This window comes from Anas platyrhynchos, chromosome 3 (genome assembly GCF_047663525.1).
Source record: "Anas platyrhynchos isolate ZD024472 breed Pekin duck chromosome 3, IASCAAS_PekinDuck_T2T, whole genome shotgun sequence".
Taxonomy (NCBI): domain Eukaryota; kingdom Metazoa; phylum Chordata; class Aves; order Anseriformes; family Anatidae; genus Anas; species Anas platyrhynchos.
In genome coordinates, this window is record NC_092589.1 from 78910130 (window position 1) to 78928460 (window position 18331).

General features: G+C 37.0%; 1 long non-coding RNA gene across 3 annotated transcripts in view; it reads right to left on the reverse strand.

Annotated features, from left to right (window-relative positions):
* Nucleotides 1-18331, reverse strand: part of LOC119716647 (uncharacterized) — a 155549-nt gene that overhangs the window by 38673 nt on the left and 98545 nt on the right. The window contains exon 1 of one of the 3 annotated variants that reach the window (XR_011807872.1): nt 11049-11142. The exons of the other annotated variants lie outside the window; for them this stretch is intronic. This is a non-coding gene — a long non-coding RNA (uncharacterized lncRNA). Of the gene's footprint in view, nt 1-11048; nt 11143-18331 lie in introns of those variants that run through there. 3 annotated transcript variants of the gene reach the window in all.

The window sequence follows — 18331 nt, forward strand, 5'->3', positions numbered from 1 at the left end:
AAACTCACCAAAGTGGAAAAATGAACACCCGAGGAAATACACTATTAAATGCAAAAATAAGTTGTTTACAAATGGTCCAAATGAATGACCTGGAAAAATTCTTATAAAGCAGTATGATACAATGTAGATCAGTGCTTTATGCATTACAGTCATTGCCAAAAGAGAAATTGCTTTGGTCCATGGCACAAAAAGATTTATGTCTTTATTTATAGAAGACCAGTATCAACTGTAAACAACCAAGCACAGACCCAAAATCAGCTAAGCAAGCACCACCCTGAAAATACAGCAGTTACTATGACTTTTAAACACTCTCCTGTTACACAAAAAGCTGTTTTTTTGTTTTTGTTTGTTTGTTTGTTTGTTTTTTGTGGATTGCAGCACTTCTGAATGACAACCCAAAAAGATAATCATTAGTAGTGCAGACTAGCTGGACAGCACATTTCAATCCCTAACAGAAATTCAAAGCACGAATTTGAATTCATGCAAGGGATTTAAAATTATCAGAATGGCAAGTTGACAATGTTACTAAAAAAGTATTTTAAAACTAAAATGGAAGTCAAAGAACTAAAAAATCTAGACAGGCTAGAGATGTTTGATATTGCTCCTGGATAGGACCATTGGAGAATTCATTTAGGCTTTTTCACATGTGCAAAAATGCAGGCTATTTCAGACAAAAGGGACCTATATGGTGGAACAGAATAAATTGTCCCCTGGAGTAAAGTAGTAGTACTCAATTTACTTAAACTGACTAGGAACACATATATATTAATTCCAGACTATTATTTAAATTTTCCGGATATAGCATTATTAGAATGTACTGAAGTTAAACATGTGATTATAAAAATGTATTTTTGCTAGATACAGAGTATCTGACACAGTGCTTAACACTGGACCACACTTTACCAGGGAGGACTTGAAACAATTTGCAGTGAACTATGTGTTTACCAATGTGATGATCTTTAAAAATTTATTGCGGAACAATCTGGATCCAGAGAACATAATTATATTTAATTCAAGCCTCATTACGTCTTCCTATTCCCTTCAGTTTCTGTCACCTCCACAAAAGTAGTATTTCATAAAAGAGTTAGCCAAGCCTAGCCAAAATCTACCTCCTTGTCAAGAAGTAAGCAAGTCAGCACAGTTCTCTCTTTTGCTGTTTCTTTATGGGCCAAAGAAATACAACTGTACCCTGACCACAGCAAATGACCATAAAAACCTCATGTGCAGACCAGTAGATAAGAGGCTGCTGTTACCTATCAATAATGCTGTGGATCAAACAGAATAATAGGAATGATATAGGCAATAGGCAGATTTATTAACAAAACTCTCCTGTGTCGTGGTTAGCAAGTCTGCTACCTGCATGTTCTCTTTCTAGCTTGCTTGATTTTGCTCCTTTTTGCTTCTACCTGTTCCAAGGCTAGCTCCGTAACTTTCCTACTTTTAAGCTACATGTTGGGCTACAGAACCCAGGTAAAATTTGTTTTAAGATGGTAGGTGAGGCTGAATTCAGGACAGGTGCTCCTCACTAGAAATTCCGTCATCACTTGCACTTAGACTTAGAAAAGGCACAGTTTCCTTCTAATGTAACACATGCAGGTCAAATATTTTCTGTTATCTACCAAAGTTGTCCATGTCTACTTGGTTTCCTCATTTAACTTTCTCTTTAAAGGGATGTCTTTTTAAAAAACAAAAAAACAAAAAAAAAACAAAAAAAAAAAAAACAAAAAAAAAAAAAAACCCTCCATATTTCTTCTCACTTTGAACGCCTACCTGGACAACAAACTAGGGTGTCAGATAAAGATAGATGGGCTGAGAAAACATTTATGGTAAGCTTTTGGTTTACTTAGTTGCTTAACAAGACCAAATGGGACAGGCAGTAGACAGCCTTGGTCTAGAAGCCCCATGACCATGTTAGTGTACTATCGTGCCCAAAATTAAAATGCTGTATAAAAGTGAATAGTGATATCAAGCAACCTACCAAGTAGCCTTTTAATTAGGACACTCTCCTTTGAGGTAAAGTGCTTCAGTTTGGAATCCATCAGCAGAGAAGGGCAAAAAAACAAGCTTTCTAGTTCACATGCACAAGTTCAAGTCACTAGGTTGTTATGAAAAAGATGGATAGCTACACTACTGCGACATTTTTTTTAAGTGAAAGCAGTTAATGGTTGCTTCCTCTTCATGTTTATGCTTTGAACATATCTCTGAGATATAATTTAGCAGAGAACCTAAAGCTGTACTACTGCATTTTCATGACATTTAGATCATAGATATCTGCTTTGTTTCTTAAAGAGGACTGTGAATAGATTCATGGGAACATAGAGGTCCTGGAAATACGTCACACATCTGACTGCCAAGTTTATCATAAAAAGAAGTTAAACCTTGAGAAAGCATAATCACTGACTAGCTCAATTTGGCACTTTTAGAATCAAGCTCTGCTGAAAAGAAACCTCTCTCAGCCACTCAGGCTGGACTTGAAAGAGTGCAGTCTTCAGCACAGAAATGCCTCAACTTTTTGGTGATCCAGAAATAGAAGTTCAGTCTCAAACCATTTTATTTCTCACTACAAATATTTGAACACAAAGTTGATTCTTTCTATCTACTGGATTCCACTGGGGCTTGTAGCAAGTAGTGAATTATGAATGCTATGGAAAGCACCTACCTTACATGCCCAAGAGACAGCTGAGTTGCAGAATGATCCAAGCATCAGTATTGAAAAGCCAAATACAAACAAAAGGTCATGCAGCTTAATTGTTCTCTCAAGATCATAAAAATAATACTATAATCCAAAGCATTATGTATGAAGCTAATTACATTCATATATTTGTATATATGAATTTCTTTGTGAAATAAATTTTCTCTGATAATCATGGATAGTATTATAGCTTCTTCATTACCTGATTATTCTGTGTATGCTCAGTACACTGAGTGAAGCTAAAGGATAAACTGGACATGTATGAAATTATATACAAACCTATAACAAACATCCTGTATTCAAAATAAGTTGAAACAGGAATGATGGATGAAAAAACAGTATTTCATTTGCACACTTGAGAACTGTAGAGGCATAGCTATGATGTTAAAGGCTTCATTACATGTGGTCATTGAAAAAAAATATATATATTTTTAGAATTGATGGATAAACAAATAACAATGGAAAATCTCATCTTGTTTTGACCAATCAGTCTTTAGAAAACTTGAAATATTCACACTCTGTTCAGATCAGAAAAAAAAAAAAAAAAAAAAAAAAAAAAAAAAAAAAACGTATTTTGCTTTGGGTTGTTTAGCTCCTTTGTTTAAGCATCATTTTGAATGAAGAATGTATACTTGAAACAGACCATGCAAATGCTTTATTTTTTAATATAAAAAGCGGTATTATTGCTATTGCATTCTTGACAACTTTTTTGTTTTAAAATTTTCATGATAAGTATCTGATTTTTTTCCCACTCAAAGATTTTTTTCAGCTGAAGGTATCAGGCATATTCTGTCTTTCAAAAAAAATCATTTTGCTCACAAAAACAAAAACAAACAAACAAAAAATAAAAAACATTTCAAGCAAATTACTAATTGTTAACAGCCTTTTACTTTGATATGCCAAAGAAACAAAGTACCATTCCACTGGTACCATAAGATTGTCTTTGTGGTACTGTAGCTGTTAACAATAAAATGACTTTTTGTACTGAAAGTCTTAAGGGAGCTATTGCAATGAAGAACCAAAACAGCAGATGTTACCCAATATAAGTACTGGTAAGTATCAACTGAAAAATAACACACAAAAGATAATACAAGCACTTAAGCATTAGGAGATACAAATAAGCACAAAAGTGTATGCTGTTTTCAAGAAAATATGGTACCCAAAGGCACTAATTGACTCTATGGACTAAATAATGTAGTTAGCAGTGTAAAAACAAAGCCTTTATCAATGTAGAGGAGTGCAAAACAGCATCAAAACCCACTAGGTCTTTTTTTCCCACTAAATAATAGCAAAATTAGCAAAAACATGCTTAAAAAAGAAAATTCTAGACTAAGGCCATTCGCGCTACTATTAAAAAAATATGTCAAGAGAAGGATAGTGAGGAGAAATTTTAAATTAGAAAGATCTGATATTCCCCTTGTGTTACTGGAAAAGTTTTATCCATATAACAGTCATATAGTTGTAATTTTTAATGGCTCTAAATGCAGGCCAACATGACACTCTGAAAACTGCAAAACAAAAGTCAAGACTGTTTTTGTGTTTGTTTGTTTGTTTGCTTTTAAGTACAATTTCAATGGCAATATGACTAGAAGAATAATACATATTCTTATGTAATATTCACTATATCATAATTAGGCTTTCTTGCTACACTGTTTACGCTGGCGGGGAAGGAGAAAGATGAATTTTAGGACTGAGGTTTCCAGATTTATTGCTTTTGGCAAAAACAAGATATGACAAAAATCAAAAATCTAGAAGCTGGACATTCTGCTGGCAAGAAAAATGATGCAGTTCCATATACTTCAAGCTGAATGTTTTCTTACTAGATGGTCTTTGTCAAGAAGAAACATAAGTAGTATAATTAAAGTATAGCAAGGGCATTGCAAAGCAAAACTCTTCACGATGGGGAGGATGTGAACATCTGAAAGGAGCTTGTGGGAACAAGCTATTTTGTTTCCTTGCCACAAAGTTTGCTTTATGACTCAAACTTTTCTACAGTAAAATCTTTTTAATTCTAGGTAATTTACACTAAAATTAACCCATCATGCAAAGAGCTTCCAAGGATTATGCTGAGAAATAAGTTCTTTTTTTTTTTCATAATCCTTTACCAATGAGAAATTCTGCTCTGTGTGAGTGAGCACTGGTGGGTAGGCAGCGTAGGAGTGGAGAGAGCAATATAACACCTACGGCTGCGAAAAAGAAACATTTTAAAAGAAAACACAGGACATGAGTGATTTGGGGGCAGAACTAGAGAATTTACGTTTGCATGGTTCTGTCTTCTCCCAAAAGACAGCTACTCATTATGGCTCTGGAGGGTAGACTTGGAGCTATGAACTAGCAGTGGGTGATAATCAGAGCAGGCTGGTACTTGGGTTGAGTACTGATTAAGAAGATCTGAACCTAATAGCTTAAGTGGTTCAAAGGGTTTAATCGAGGTTTTTCTCAGTGGACTGAATTGCATTCTTATCGAATGTTATGAGCATTAGAATAGAATACAAAGTCAAATGGAGGCACTGGAAGCATTTTCTTGTGAACTGTACTCGAACTTAGAGAAATGAACAGGATGGAAAAAAAAAAAAAACGGGGGGGGGGGGGGGGGAGTGGAGGAGGGGAAGGTTTGTTTCCTTTCTCAGTGTCTTTTAATTTTTTCCCCCTCCCCTACCTTACACACAATAGTAAGAAGTGCACTACAGGCCTGCATACACTTTCTAAATAAGAGCTATGGTCTATGACAAAAAGTGAATGACAAATTAGGAACATGGGAAATCGGATAAATGAAGATTGGTCTTTTTTCCATTTGCCTTTTCAGTAATTCCCTATTTTAAATACACAATATTGAGTAACTCACATAGGCTTCAGAGTACATATGAGAATGACTTTCCAGCAGCGACAGACAAGATTCAGAATGAAAAATTTCACTGCCAGGCAAGAAAAATTTGCAATAATTTTCTGTAATACAAGCAGACTTTTTTAGTACTTTTATTGCAGAAGCAATTCTAAATAACAGAGCTTGTCTTATAATAGCATTTCTATAATAATGGTGTTTTATAACAGAAGTGCTATTATTACAGAAATGGTATTATAATAGTAGCATTATTATTGTAGAGTCTTTTCCATAACAGGAGTGCTAAATAAGCCCGTTTGTATTATAGAAAATGATTGCAAACTTCTTCCATGGTGCTGAAAATGCCTAAGCCTTTATGTTTAATGTGATCCAGACTTCAAGAAGGATCATAGAAGTCTAAAAAAATCTTTCAGAAGGAATCTAAACTGCAGACCACCTGAAGACCCTGCAAAGCTCAGCAAATGGTACACCTGTCACCAAATTTTAAGATCTAACTCAAATCCCATACCAAAAATGGTTCAATGGAGAAGATAACAGAACATATCTTTGGGAAGAGCAAAATATTTCCAGTGCTAGATTAAAGCACTAAAATGTTCGAATAGCATCTGAAGTGATAAAAAGATGTAATATTCAATAACAGTTATACAGCAAAAATACTCTGAAAGAAATCTTATGGCTATATCAACTATATTAATATAAATTTCACTCATTATTCAATAAAGTATATATTGCTTTGCCATATACTTACGTAGCATTCATCTAAAGAATTTAACTGTATATATAGGAAATGAATAAGTAAATTTTAGTTTATAAAATTCAGCTTCTTTTTATTAAAGTTATCTGGTAATACTTCACTGTTGAGATTCTAGTGCAGTATAGAAGACAGAAAGAATTTAAGTTCCAAAGCTACTGACCTTTTTAACATTAAAATAAAATCCTATATACTTCTAGGTTGATACAATCAGATTATACCATCTGGTTAGGATGGAGTCTATGAAACAGAAAAGTAAGAAAATTCAATAAACTCATATCCTCTGCAGGCATTTTTACATTTTTTAGACTGTCATGAAAGCTTTAGATGCGTGTTTGTATGAAATGAACTTATTTTATTATTGATTTCAGGCAGAAAGTATTTTTGTTGGACTTCTTTTTTTTTTTTTTTTTTTTTTGCAGCCTGCATTGCTATACTGAGTAGTTTTTTTTTTTTTACAGCAACAGTACTAGCTCTTATTCACAAACAAAAATTTTCACGAGCTATCTTTTTTAAGGCTGAAAGCTAATGTATGACACAGAAAGACAGTTTATAACGCATATATAATAAACCCTCCTAATGTAATAAAATAAAAATAAAAATTAATGATTAGCTGTTTAAATTGAGTTGCCGACAGACACATTCCAACATTTGGTGGGCATACAACCCACCAGTCAACAGAGATTATTTATTCCAAAAATAATGTCACAAGATTTGCAAAAATGGTTTTGCAAAAAAAAAAATCCACAAAGTTAACCTTAACTCTGCTGCTTCCTCTGTGTTTACGATGATAATATTTAATCACAAGAGCAAATATTCTTATTGTCAAGTCCCTTGCCTCTGTCAGGGTTTAGTTCTGCACACACTGAAGCTGAGGATCACTCAGCCAATCTGAAAGGTACATTGCAAATATTGCTCTTTCTCCAGAGCTCCGCAGAGTGTTGTCTCTCCTGACAGTCAGGTTTATTTCTCTCTCTCTGACTTGTAATTCTTCCCACTCACTAGTTAGTCAGTTCACCAGTGAAGTTCATCACACCCCACTATTTCCTCTGTTGCTCCTACATATGTTTTATTTCCTGGTCTGCCTCATGTTTTTGTACCAGTTTCAATGTTAATGCACCAGCTATTTAACTTATTCAAATCACGGCAAAGTCCTGCCAGTTTCCTTATCTCAAAATACTACCAATGGTGAGACACCAGTGGTGTCATTTTCAAAGAGAATAGTTTTAATTGATACTAGGTATGGCCTTCCGGTGTATCTTCCCCCCCCCCCCCTTTTTTTTTTCTTTTTAATTTTATTATTATATTTTATTTTTGATATTGTGCAGGCATTTCAGGGCATAAAATGTCTTTTTCATAGGAATGAATATATACTGATTTGGTAACAGGTAGCAAAAAAAATAATCAGAGCGAATACTAGAATACTAGTCTGCTGCATTCTTCCTAAACAGCCTATTGGCAGCACCTTACAAAGGGACGTGTCTGAAGTACCCACTCATGCCATGCCCACTCTTGCCAATTCTACTTTGTTTTCCATAGCACCAAAATCATTTGTATTCTTTGCAGGCATCCACAATTATCCTGTAAAATAATGCTCTCAAATGTTTCATTTTGTTCAGGCAACTCTGTATGTACCTGCTACACTTGGCTGTTGCACATCCACTCCATGCCTAGTTTAAGTTGTATTATCACCTCATAATTTTTAAATTCTTGCCACACAAATTTATAAATTAGGAAGTGAAAGTAAATGCCTATGTATTTTCACAGTCTGTTGATGTAATACTAACTAGCAAAACAATATGCTCTCCCTACCAGGCTTCCTATGCCCCATCAGCAAATCCGATTCAAAATGAGATCACGGTACAGTGACCTCATTCTGAATGTTACCTTATGCTTTTGGCAGCCCAGAAGAAAACACCCCTAGCTCTTGTGCTGTGTTTCGATCTCTTTGAATTTCTCCAGGGGTTTGAATATCTGCTGAAAAGCTCTCTGCAGCTCTGAATACACCAGAAGAGGAAAGTGAAGCAAATGCGGGAGGGGGAGGGGGGGGGAGAGAGAGTGTGAAAAGTGGGGATTAGTTGATGAAAAAATGTCAAGCTGCATGCAGTGGAGGCAAGAAGGGGTCGAGGGTAATAAAGCCAATTAGTGGAGCAGAGGATAAGAAGCCATATTTGAAATAAAGGAGTGATAATTTTAAGCAGCAAGGGAGAGATTAGAATACAGAAGTGCTAATGGTATGCAGTTTGGGAAGGAGATGGTAAAGTACTGGATTGAGAAAGACAAGATGAAACCACATACAAACCCTCGTATTTCTCCTAGATGTTTCAAATCAATGCTCTTATATTTCTGTACTAGCCTCCATGCTGACTGATGTACAGATTATACAGGTCTGAATCCGTTGCTTCCTTTGCTTGCAGTATGATTCTTGCACATACGAATGTTTCTTGCTCATTTCCAAACAACCCCTTTCCTTTGTCTTTTATAATAAACTGATCTACTAGAATTCCTCTTTTTGGTTAATCTCTTATTTTACATGGTCTTACAAATACTCAGTGTCAAATATTACTTTAAAAAAACCTGTTTTCTATTTTCAAGTACAACCTGTAATACTCATTTTATTTTGTAGGCTATTTGCTGGTACATTATCAACTTGTTTCTGTATATTACACAGCTTACTATTTGATAATAACTCCAGAAAGGGCTCAATGCAAAATTTAGGCTTAATTTAGATTCTGCTTATATTATTCTTTCTTTACGTACATGTATATACATATATATACACTTCAGTCACTAAATGTCCTGGCTTTGTTTTTTAACTCTTTAAGTGGTCTTAAAGAATGGAATATATGCAAAATATCCCAGTCCTGAGTGGTTACTAACATAACTTTCACTTTCCACACTCTCACAAAATCCAGCATTTTAATACCTAACAGTATTTTTATAGTTATCAGCTTTTACTCACACATCTGGAACAATATATTTGGAACTTAATATGATTTACTTTCAATCTTGTTGTACTGTTACTCAGATATAACTAGCTTGAATGCAAACAATCAAGCATTCAAAGCACACAGTATTTATCAACAGATATATACCAAGGCTGAATGCTGCATTCCTAAAATTAAAACTCAGATCGACTTCAGCGGGATCAACATCCACCCCATGAATCCAACACCCCATGCTCACAGTAGAAGCAAACACAAGATTTGTCATTCTTTGCTGGGGAAGTCTAAAAAATTATCTCAAATTGAAGTAACATAAGAGGTGTTTTGAACAAATTGATCAGTTGGATAGCAATGAATTACCATGAGTCTGAAGTAACAACCTATAGTTTTAAAAGAGCTCACACATAAAATTGCTGGTCTATTAACTGTGGAATGTAAATGACCATTTAAATCTGCTTTGGTACAAAGAAAGGGAAGATGGCATATATAATAGCAATTCATTAAAATGTCTCTAGAGGTGATCTGAGAACTAAAGACTAGAAAGTCTGGCTTCTTTTTCATACAAACTGGGAGAAATTAAAATGATGAATATGTTAGTAAACACATGAAACACCAGAAAGCAGAGCTTTTGTAAAGAGAATCAATGCTTCACAAATCTATTAGAGGTCCTTGAGACATATGATTCAGGTGATCTCCTGGATATATTATCATCACCAAAGGATTTAAAAAAAACAAACAGCAAAAAGTGGGGGATAAAATAGAAGACAATTTTACGAATGAATTATTTATTTAAAGTCAGCAAACAATATTCAAAATGAATAGAGGACATCTAATCTTAAATTAAACCTAATCTTAAACATGGGGCAAATATTGAGGTAAAAAAACAATGGAATGACTCAACATTATTTCACATACCAAATCTTCTGCTGACTACAAATAGCTACAGAAAAAGCACAGATTCACAATTCAGATTGGAAGATCATCTGTTCCTACTTACAGCAATACCATTTTGAAGTCAGATCAAGTTTGTCACAGCTGAATTTTTAGTATCTCCAAGGATGACAGTTAGTCACAGAGTGGTTGAGGTTGGAAGGGACCTCTGGAGATCATCTAGTCCAACCCACTGCTGAGGCAGGGTCACCTAGGCCATGTTGTACAGGATGGCATCCAGGTTGGTCCTGAATATCTCCAGAGAAGGAGACTCCACTGCCTCTCTAGGCAACCTGTTCCAGTGCTCTGTCATGCCCACAGTAAAGAAGTGTCTCCTCATATTCAGATGAAACATCCTGTGTTTGAGTTTGTACCCACTGCCTCCTATCCTGTCACTGAGCACCACTGAAAAGAGTCTGACCCCTTCCTCTTGATATCCTCTTGATCTTTACATACTTTGATATGATACCCACTCAGTCTTCTCCTCTCCAGGCTAAACTAGCCCAGGTCTCGCAGCCTTTCCTCATATCAGAGATGCTTCAATCCCCTAGTCATCTTTATAGCCCTCCTCTGGACTCGCTCCAGTAGCTCCACGTCCCTCTTGCACTGGTGAGTCCAGAACTGGACACAATACTCCAGGTGTGGCCTCACCAGGGCTGAGCAGAGGGGGAGGATCCTCTTCCTGTTGACCTGCCAGAAACACTCTTACGAATGCGACTCGGGATACCATTGGCCTTCTTGGCCACAAGGCCACGTTGCTGACTTGTGGTCAGCCTGCTCTCCACCACGATTCCCAGCTCTCTGCAGAGCTGCTCTCCAGCAGGTCAGACCCCAGCCTGTACTGGTGCTTGGGGTTATTCCTGTCGAGGTGCAGGACCCTGCACTTGCCTTTGTTGATCTTCATGAGACTCCTCTCAAGTGTCCAGGTCCCTCTGAATGGCAGCACAGACCGCTGAGGTATCAGGCGCTCCTCACAGTTCTGTGACATCAGCAAACATCCCCTTTGCCAGGTCACTGATTATGAGGTTGGACAGGACTGGACCCAGTAGAGACCCCAGGAGGACACCGCTAGCTACAGGCCTCCAACTAGACTACACCACTGAGCACAGCCCTCTGAACTGTGCCATCCAGCCAGGTCTTAGTCCACCTCACTAATCCACACCTCCTGAGCTTACCTATGAGGATGCTATGGGAGACAGTGTCAAAAGCCTTGCTAAAGTCAAAGACAACATCCACTGCTCCTCCTCATCTACCCAGACAGTCATTCCACCACAGGAGGCTATCAGATTGGTTAAGCATAATTTCCCCTTGGTGAACCCATGCTGACTACTGATCAACTTCATTTCTGCCACATGCTTAGAGACTCCTCAACCAAGTGAAAATCTGCCTTTCTTCAGACTTTCTGTCTTGTCTCCAGCATCTGGGCTTCCTAAGGGATGGCCTTAGCAGTAAAGACAGAAGCAAAAAAGGCAGTCAGTAACTCTGCTTTCTCTGTACCCTTTGTCACCAGGGCATCAATCCCATTCAGCATCAGGCCCATATTTTCCCTAGTCTTCCTTTTGCTATTGATGTATTTGAAGATGAAATTCCAAAATTTCCCCTTTGCAATCTGTTCCAGTGTTTGATCAGTCTTGACAGTTTAAATAAAAACAAATAAACAAAAACTTTTCACAGTTTAATTGTAATTTCCATTTTCGCAGCTCACTGCTTCTGATGTTTTCATTGTGTACCTCTGAGAGTCTGCCTTTGCCTACCATGTAATGTCCCACTGTTCAAGTTATCTGTAAGGTCCTACCTGATCCTACTTTCCTTGAGGCCAAATAAACTCACTTTTCACAGATGCTCTTCTATATCGTGAGTCCCATAACAGAGTGTAAAGTTGGACATAATACTCTAGGTGCTGCGCCAGAAGTCCTGAACATAAAATAAATAAATAAATAAATAAATAAATAAATAAATACTTTCTTCCACCTTTTTACTATATGGTTGACCTTCATTATTTCAAAGTTATCACGCTGACTCATATTCAACTTGTCCTGTCAGTCCGTATTATTTATTATATTCTTATATATTCTTATTCTGTTATATATTCATTATTCTGTCCGTACAGAATCACACTTGCTGAGGGTACACTCTGTCTCACCACCTGGCTCATTTATGAAGGTTTTCAACAGTGTTGGTTCCACTATCAAACCTTGATGAACATTGCCACAAGTGACTTGTCTCCAGCTGGACTTTGTGCCACAGATCATAACTCTCTGGGCCTGGTAGTCCAGCCAGTTTTTAACCTGCCTTACTGTGCACTTATCTAACTTGTACTTTGTCAGTTTGTCTCTGAGGAGACAGCATCAAAAGCCTTACAAAAGATAGACATCAATTGCTCATGCTTCATCCACCAAGCTAGTTAGGCAGTTCAATTCCATTAACTGATAGCTGATAGCAGTGGTCATGAAGAAAGTAGAAAAATTAAAAGCAGGAATTTACAGTAAAAAAAAAAAAAAAAATCCCAAATCCCAGATTTGCTTCTTTAAAAAAAATAAATACATAAATAACAGAATAGCAATAGAAAAGTATAAAAAGATAAGAAGAACATTCAAAGGAATGGCACTGCTTTTAAATGACAAAAAATTAGCAAACTAGGACCCAACATAGATTGCATATTATATTGCATGGCAATATAATAGAAATACAAAGTCATAAAATGAGGGAGAAAAAGGAGGTTGGAATAATTTATTAATTCTCACAAAACTAAAACTAAAAACACTTGGTGACATCATCAAACTGTAGGGGGGGGTCTTTTCTGTGTTTTTGTTGTTGTTTGGGGGCTTATTTTTATTTTTATTTTTTAAAGTACTGCTTTCTACACTGTGTAACTACGCTGTGGAGCTGCAGTTTTCTTTTCTGAATTTCTAGAGGCCAAAAGTGTAAGTGGTTTCCACAAAGGACTATATCAGTTGATGGAGCATAGGTATATTGGCAGTTATTAAACACAGCAGTCCAACTGCAACCTCTCATTCATGCAACCCATAAAGCACTGTTTGCTGGAAATACAGCATTAAAGCAATCTTGAACGTTCATGTTGTGTCTCTTAAGCATCCACTACCTATCAGTGTTACAAAGAACACGCTAGTCTAGGTGTGCTTTTATATGACCAATTTCAACTATTCTTAAGATGATTCCATGCTAACTAGACCTATAAACTACAGAGAAAATAAAAACAGAGTTCCAGTACTGCAACTTTGGTTTAATGACTATAACTGTCTGGTAGGGCTGTTTTCAGGGTTGCTATTCAGAATAAAATTGCCTGCCTTCACACAGCGAACCTTTAAGTATAGCCTGAGGTCTATCCAGAATAGCTGAACTATTATCACGCATGCCAGACTGTGAGCTTACAGGTACTCTGGCAGTAGATCCTTCAGAGACTAGATAGAGAGTATGAGTGGATAACAGAAAACAATAAAGAATGGGCATAGGAGTAGACCTTTTGCAGTTGTGGATCTGTGCCAAATAGTTCAGGATTTCAGAGCAGAAAAAGAAATACCTGATTCTATGGACATTTCAATATAAATACATGTATATCTGAAGCACTCCTTAATCTCCATTCACCTAACCCTTACTTTCAGCAACATAGTCACTGACCTGTCCTCAGTTTAGGCTTTGTGTTGCTTTGCACTCATAGATGCAGAGTCAGAGGTGCAAATGCCAGAGCACCCCAGCCAGGTTCCACATCCATACCCTGCCTGTCTTGATAATACCCATATTTGGTGACCACAGACTCTGGGGTAGAGAAACTAAGGGAAAGGCAGTATATATGTGACTAAATGTTTTTCCATTTGTCCCAGACGAATGCAATTCCATACAGCTTAAAATCACCAGAGAGAAAACATTTAGCCAAAAAGAAAAAAAAAAAAAAAAAAGATATATAGAAAAACTACAATACCCAGTAGAATGATTCAGCTTTGATGTTTTTATCAGAATAATTGTTCCAAGATGGTAACATTGAAAAAAATCTTTATATCTCATAATTAATTAAATATATATATATATGAGGTCCACAAGGACAAGATGTTAGTATAAATTCTAAGAATTTGATGTTATACAGATTTCTCCTGACATCAAGAATAATGGTGGATTTTTCCTTGCTCCCATAAAATTGATTTACAATCTAATATTCACATTTCATACTTTGGCTGCTGTAAGATAGTTCATGGAAAAGATCTTCTTTGGGTGTTTTTCCAGGGCAGCTCATTCTTTTTGACAAGAAGACTCCAGCTACATGAAATTTATACCTCCTAGTTTTAGTGGAACTTGCAGTACCTCTCAACCAAATTTGCTAAAAAGTGTCTTCTGTACAGCTTCTTTACCTCATCTCCTAGGTGTCCTCCAGTGGAGGACATCTCCAGTATCAGTTCACATAGCTTCTTCTGCCTTTTTTTTTAAAAAATGAAAACTATTTTTTCATTATTCCTCTTATCTTCTATTTATGGCTAGGAATTTCACCAGCCATCTGACTTTCCTACCAATTATTACTCCTCCACAGACCTGGAGAGAATGTAGGAGTGAGCCAGAAAGATGAACGTCCCACTAGAGGCATTAAGTGCACACCACCTTCACCCCCAAAGAAAAAAAAGCACTATTGTCCCTTTTCTCTCCATCTGTAAAGTAAGCTGGTTCAGCTGCTGCTGTCTGTGATTCCTCTCAAGGAAGTTATATACTCAGACACTATAAATCTCCTTCGTGTTTTTGTTTTCTTATATATTTATTTTTTCCACATAGAACATCTCGCATTCTTTCAAAGTATATTTTTAAACCAAGGACCATTTTTTTAATCATTAACATTTATTTTACAGTGAGCTGCAACTTTGGAGTTGAAAAACTGATTGTATATTTTATGTTTTCCTTCAGCTTGATAATCTAACAACAAAAAAAAACTACTTGTTTTGTATTTCTGATATACATAAATATTTTCATTCACTATTATCCCCTATAAACATTCAAATGTTAGTAAAGACGAGAGTAGCTGAGGTATCATAGAAATTTTATGAGGATTCCAACTATAACATCTACGCTGATGATATCAGTTAGTGCTTATTATTTATACTAGATGTAGCATGCATACATCAATACATTTTTCATGCATGTCTCATTTATTTTCAGATTCTTGCTACATATGTTACCGCAACTTCTTAGAAATTCCAGTAAGCTACTCATGAAACATTATCTTAATATCCTCTGATGATAACAAGGAGAGAAGAGGTGACAACTCTTTTTTCACACTTGGGACAACAGGGCTTCTCGTACCTAAACCCCCAGCAAAGTTTCCCACATCTTAAGAAATTACACTTTCCTTGTCAAACTAGTCAGAAGGATTTCATGCAAGTATAAGATCATTATTTCAACAGCTCTCATCCTGCGAAGGAATCTTTTTTATTGTCTGCATCTAGGCATTCTGTCCATAGGTTAGTTGAACAAAAGAACTTGGTTCTTTACTTTGCAGGACGTACCCCTCTTTCTCTTTTTAAGGCACAAAAGTCAGGGCTAGAGAAGGATCTGGGTCAATTACAAATGTATACAGATTCATATTAAAAGAATATATTTCTGTTATAATTGTAAACAGTAATTCCTGTACAGTTGTTTCAGAAGTGTACATCTAATAATCGCAAACCCAAAAATTTCCATCTTAGATTTATTCAAAAATAGAAAAATGTATCTTCTAAATTTTAAAAGTTGACTTTTATTACTAAGTTTACAAGGCTAACTGGTTATGTGAGCACATGCTATACATTTATGGCCATATCTTACAATGCAAGAAAAATTAAAATGGAATGAAGCTGTAAATGAAAAGGCCGTTATAGATGGATGTCTTCTAAGTGATATATGCGATAGAAGTGATTAGCATTAACTGATCTTCTTGAAGAATGTACAAGTATAATTCATTATAATGGCTTAGAAGTGCAATTAGTGAACTATAGTGTAAATGACACTGCTGTTCATAGACCTACCCATAAGAGTAATTATATTTTGAAAACTACTTAGTGAAAAATTGATTGAATGGGTCCTATGGGCATAGATAATTGAGATAAAAATATGTAAACAAATGTCCATTAGTAAGTTTTATGGCAAATTTATATATTTACCTCTTTAGCTATTCTGGAAATATATATAAGGAATTATAATTTTCTGGTGTTTCACTTTGAAGACACATTGAAATGAAAAATATATTGTATGCCTTTGCAAACAATACTATCTGATTATTCTTACATTTCATAGTAATTTTCCCCTCACTATGTCCTGATACTTCAAAAATAATGAGGTTCAGAAAGCAAAACTCCACTATTCTCAAATGTTTAATTTCAAGAAGCTTCTAGATGTGTAGCTTGTGTGACACATGCTATGTCAGAACAAAACCTGCCTAGTGGTATTTGCAAGGGTTCCTGGGGCAAATCTTCCTCTAGACAAGAAAGAAAAACAATTGTGTGGATTTTTTTTTTTTCTTTTAAGAGAATTTTTTTTGGAAATCAGGATGAGAGCTTGTGGGTAAAAATTAGGGACTGGACTGATAATGGACACCTTGTGGCTGGGGTCTACTATGGGCTGCCTGATCAAGGGGAGCCTGTGGATGAGGTCTCCTTGCTTCAGCTACAAGAAACATTGCACTCACTGGATCTTATCCTGACAGGGGATTTCAACCACTTGAATGTCTCCTGGAAAAGCTACACAGGAGGCTGTAAGCAATCCAGGAGACTCCTGAAGTGCATGGAGGATAAATTCCTGCTCCAGGTATTAGACAAACCAACCAGAGAAGTGTTACTGGTGGTCACCAGTGCAAATGAACTTTTTAAAGAGGTTATGACTGGAGGCAGTCTGGGCTGCAGTGACCACACCCTGGCTGAGTTCATGATCTCAAGGGATACGGGCCTGGCAAAGAGCAAAGTCAGGACCTCAAGCTTTAGAAGAGTGAACTTCCAGCTTTGTAAAGACCTAGTGGTAAAGATCGCTTGGGAAACTGTCCTTAGGAAGAGAGGTACTGATCAGAACTGGCAACTCTTTTAGGACACTTTTCTTAGAGCACAAAATTCTTAGAGCACAAAATCTCTACATCCCCATGTATAAGAAATCAAGCAGGGAAGGCAGGAAAGTAACATAGCTGAGCAAGTACCAGCTGGTCAAACTGAGGTGTAAGAAGGAAGTGCACAGGCAGTGGAAGCAGGGATATGTGGCCTGGGAGGAGTACAGGGATGCTGTCTGGATGTGCAGGGATGGGATCAGGAAAGCTAAGTCACAGATGGAACCAAGCTTGGCAAAGGATGGAAGGAATAACAAGAAGGGATTATATAAGTACATTGCTCAGAACAGAAAGGCCTAGGAGAATGTGCCCCCTTGATAAATGAGAATGGAGAACTGTTAACAGCAGACATGGAGAAGGCTGAAGTACTCAACAAATTCTTTGCCTCAATTTTCACTGCCAGTCAGACTTCCCATGTCTCTCAAGTCCGTGAACATCTAGGCAGGAGATGGGGGAGCAAAGTCCCTCCCACTGTAAGTGAAGAGCAGGTCTGAGACCACCTGATGAAACTGAACAAGTACAAATCTATGGGGCCCGATGACATGCATCCCAAGGTCCTGAGGGAACTGGCTGACATAGCTCCCAAGCCACTCTCCCTCATATTTCAAAAGTCACAGCAATCAGACAAAGTCCTTGGTGGCTGGAAAAAGGAGAAGTGTCACTCTGATTTTTTAAAAGGGTAGAAGAGAAGACCTGGGAAACTACAGATAGGTGAGCCTCACCCCTGTGCCTGGAAAGATCATAGAACGGATCCTCCTGGAAGCAGTGTTAAGGCACATGCAAGACAAGGAGATGATCCAAGACAGCTGGCATGGCTTCATCAAGGGCCATTCATGCCTGACCAATCTGGCAGCCTTCTATTATGGACTGACTGCAGCAGTTGACAAGGGAAGACTGGTCAATGTCATCTACTTGGAATTCTGTAAGGCTGACACAGTCTCACATGATATCCTGATCACAAAATTGGAGAGAGATGGATTCGAAAGGTGGACTATTTGGTAGATAAGGAATTGGCTGGATGGCTGCAGCCAGAGAGTTATGTTCAACAGATCTATGGCCAGGTGGAGGCTGGAAATGAGTTGTGTCCCTCAGGGGACTGTCTTGG